Source organism: Peromyscus californicus, unplaced genomic scaffold (genome assembly GCF_007827085.1).
Source record: "Peromyscus californicus insignis strain IS unplaced genomic scaffold, ASM782708v3 Scaffold_4__1_contigs__length_199733344, whole genome shotgun sequence".
NCBI lineage: Eukaryota > Metazoa > Chordata > Mammalia > Rodentia > Cricetidae > Peromyscus > Peromyscus californicus.
In genome coordinates, this window is record NW_026294562.1 from 52958707 (window position 1) to 52963229 (window position 4523).

Below are 4523 nucleotides of genomic sequence, written 5' to 3' on the forward strand. Positions count from 1 at the left end.
GCAGGTGAGAGAGATTTGTCCTGACTGTGGGCCAGGCAAGAAAACTTTAAGCTACACATTGCTTTTTTCATGGTTTTCTTTCAGGGATTTATTCTTTTTTTCTGCTTTGTTTGTCTTTTCCTATAGTTTTTTTTATACCGTTCTTCCTATTTTTTGTTTGACTTTTCATGTTCTTTATTGATTTCTTCCACTTTTTTGTTTGTCTTTTCCTCCATTTCATTTTTGATTTCTTCTTTAAAAGCCTCTAGCATCTTCATGATGTTGTTCTTAAGGTTGCTTTATTCTGCTTCTTCCATTTTGTGATGTTCAGGTCTTGCTGTTGGAGGAGGGCTGGGTTCTGGTAATGCTGTATTGCTCTTTATTTTGTTGTGTGTACTTCTTTCTGCCTTGACATCTGCCCATCTCCTCATGGATTCATTCTTGGTCCAGACCGAGCTGACAGATTCGGCGTTTCAGGAAGCCTCTCTTGGTCCAATGAGAGGTGGCGGATTCTGCTTCTCAGAAAGCCACTCTTTGTCTAATCAGGGCTGGTAGATTCCCTGTCTCCTGAGTTTACTCTTGGTCCAAAGACAGCTCTTTGTCCAATGAGAGCTCTCTCTTTCTCTGGGCAGGGTGGGAGCTCTCTGAGCTAGATGGGAGCTCTCTGGGTCAGATGGGAGCTCTCTGGGCCAGATGGAAGCTGGGGGCTGGCCACTAAGTCTCAGGAAGTGGCGGGGATCTCGGGTGGATGGGTGTGGGGGTAGGGCATGTAGATTGCAGGGTCTGCCGGGATATCTGGGAAGGGGAACCTTCCCGCAGGGCCCTGCCCGATGGCCAGAAACTGGGGCCAAGTTGGGCAGGTCTTCCCCGGGAATGGCTGGTGCCCAGGGATGGCACCTAGGGGCAGACCTCCCTGGGTATGAACCCAGATACTCACCTCTGGTCCGGATGGGAGCTCTATCATCTTCTTAAGGTCATTTTTAAGTTTGATTTCTTCTGTTTCTTCTGTGTTGGGATGTTCAGATCTTTCGGATGTAGGTTCTGATGGAACCATTGGTTCCATATTGGTTTTTATCTTGTTGACTGTATTTTTGCACTGGCATCTACCCATCTCTTTCTCTACTTGGTGCAAGTGGTGTCTGTGTCTGAGGGAGGCTCTCTTGGTCTGATCAATACTCTTGGTCCAGTGGGAGCTCTTGTTCTGGTTGGTGCTGATGGACTCTTTGTCTCAGGGAGCAGCTCTTAGTCCAATTGGCACTTGTGGGCTCTGTCTCAGGGAGTAGCTGTAATCTTGGTGCAAAGGTGGGTTGGGAGGGATGGGGCTTGTGGATTACAGGGTCTTGTGGGGGATTGTGGTAGTCTGAGCTGTCTGTAGTAGGTCTGCCTGCCGACTGGCCTGAAACTGGGACTGCAATGGGTGGTGGTGTAGGTAGGGGTGCAGGGTTGTGCCCCTGGGCCCAAAGCCTAGAGGCTGGGGTGTTCAGGTATGAGGATGAAGATTCACCTTTTAGTCCAATTGGGTGCTGATGAGCTCTGTCTCAGGGAACAGTTGCAGTCTTGGAGGGTGGGGAGGTGGGGCTTGTGGCTTACAGGGTCTGATGGGGGATGGTGGTAGTCTGACCTGTCTGCAGGAGGTCTGCCTGCCAACTGGCCTCAAACTGGGATTGCAATAGGTGGTGGTTTAGGGGTGCATGGTTGTGCCCCTGGGCCCCACCTAGACAAAGACTCACCTCTTTAGGAAGGCTCTGTCTCAGGGAACAGTTGGAGTCTTGGAGGGTGGGTGGGATTTGGGGGAGGTGGGGCTTGTAGGTTACAGGGTCTGATGGGGGATGGTGATACTCTGACCTGTCTGCAGGAGATTTGCCTACTGGCCTGAAACTGGGACTGCAATGGGTGGTGGTGTGGGGGTGCAGGTGGTTGTGCCCCTGGGCCCATAGCCTAGGGGCTGGGGTGTTCTGGTATAAGGATAAAGACTCACCTCTTAGTCTAATCAGGTGCTGGCGGGCTCTGTCTCAGGCAACAGTTTCAGTAACTGACTTTTTTTTTTTTTTTTTTTTTGCATTGTAAAAATGTCATTCAGTAACTGACTTTTTGCACATAGTCTCAGCCTCAGTTGATGCTACAGGCTCAAGGTTCAGGCAACCGTTTACTTACTGTCTGGGATTCTTCACCAACTTAGAGCTCCGTGCATGGGTCAATGTGACATTACTATTCTAAGAGAAACTATGTGACTTATTTTGTGTTTTGAGAATGGGTAAGGTCTGAAAATGTAACTTAAAATTGTCCAGAGTTTGGCTGCGAGGGAGCAGCAGTGGCAGTGTGGAGAGAGATGGCTGTGTAGAGCTGTGTGTGAGCTGCTGCAGAGTGTGAGTGAGGTGTGTGAGTGTGTGTGTGTGTGTGTGTGTGTGTGTGTGTGTGTGTGTGTGTGCTGGGTGAGAGATGAAGAAAATGGAGCATGAAAGAAGTATGAGGTAGTGAGTGGGTGAAAGAGTGAGTAATAGTGAATAATGTAAAAGAAAGATGTGTGAGTGAGTGTGAGAGAGAGAGCTGTATGTAAAGGAGCTGTGCCTAGGAACTGTGTAAATATTGAGAGAGCTATGTAAATGAGATATTTAGCTGTGACTGTGTGGAGATTTGTAACTGTGTGGAGGCAAGGAAGATGAAGCTGTGTAGGAAAGATATGTACAAGAGTAATGTATGTAAAAGAAAGATGCGTAGCCACGTGAAAAGATGTATGTATGTAAATATATGGAGATGTATGCAACAGTGTGGAGATATGTAGCTGTGTGGAGACAGAGTCAGATGTATTCTTAAGATGAAGTAAAAGAGAAAGTTAACATCAGAAAGCATGTGTGTTTCCTTATTTCACTAGTCAGAGATAGATTAAAATTTATTCCTAAATACCCTGAGATAAAAAGTTTCCTATCCCTCACTACTCTGAAGGATTCCTTTTATTACCCTGAGGTGATCGTGGAAGCTGGTCTGCCATGGTTTGCATTATTTTTCCATTAGTTTGTATTTAAACATTACACTTTTTCTTCATATATAAATGTTCTATTTTGATTAAATCCACCTCTTACTACCCCCTCCAACTCTTCTTGGGTCCTTCCTTTCCTCTCTCCCCAAACTTCAGGTCTTTCTTTTATTTTGTTTTTATTATTGTGCAGTTTAATTTCAAATAACTCTCGCTCCTGTGGCATAGCATTATCAGCAGTGAAGGAGTGTATAAGATTTAGGCCTGAATCAACTCTCCTATTTTAACCCCATTCTAGCATTCCCAGAGTGTTCTCACATGTGCTAAGGTTCAGGTGCAGGTGAATGACACACTTCTTTATCCGTCTCATTCTCTGTTAAGATCAGATATTCTTAGTGTTTTTCTTCAATCCAGAAAAATCTTTCCCACTTAGCTATTGGGTCTCTATGCACTGACAGTAATGTCTGGACCCCTCTCCACCTGAGAAAGGCACTTTAATTTCCTGCTAGATTCTTTTGCTTTTGTCCTGGGGCTGGTACCAACACTCTGAGGGAGGGGAAGGAAATTTGGTACTATAGTTGAGGGTCCAGTTTTGCAATTCCTTTGCTAACATTTGTGGCTGTGAGCATTCTGAATCATCAAAGGATTTTTTTTTTAGAACATCTAAAGAGATCTGGAGGTCACAGTTGGGTTAATTATTTACAAGCAGAATCCTCAAAAACTAGCTGTGAACAAAGGTCCTTAGTCCTGGAAGAGACTCAAGGTCTCAACTCAAACAAGCAAAAGTGCAATGAGTTTTCAGATCTTCTTTTGCAGATGTATTCAGAACCTACTGAGTGGAATCAGTGTCGTCCACATGTACATGTGTGTCAGGCTATCTACTGTAGTATGGGAAACACACTTGTGTTACCACCCTAAAGAAAACTGACTTTCTCTCCACACTCATTCACTTCCTGGAGCTGAGGGCCTTGGAAGTGTACATCAGGTGACAACCAGTGTTTGACAAGTCACCCAACAGGTGTGTGACTCCCTGATGGGGAGCCCCACCTGGCATAGCTGGAGCGTCCCTGGCTGTGGAAACCAGCTCTTTTCTATCTGGAACTTCCTCAGGTGCCACTGAAATGCCTCCCTAGTAAGCACAGCTATGGGGTTCCTTCCACAGTCCTTTGGTAGTGTGTTTTACACATTTGGGCATCTGTATTGACATTATGATTTTTGTTTAAGCTATATAATTTTGACATATAGAAACAATACTAGGCTATTTTACATTACTCAGACTGACATAGGATTCTTAGTCACAAAGAGAGCCTTTTATTAAGGACTTACTTCAGTTGCTGCAGATATTGGGATATGGTGTCTCCATGGAAAGGCTCATTTCTGCTAGACAGAGTCTCCTATCTGGGATACAAGCTAGCTCAAGATAGAACTGGCAGGAGATCTCTCAGTGCTGCTCAGAAGGAAAACATTGTTTTGGATCCCCACTCCCCAATCCAAGAAGCAGGTATGTGAATTTCTGTGGTGGGGGGAAGCTTCAGAATATTGCAGACTCTGAACTCATGGGCTTGTTGAA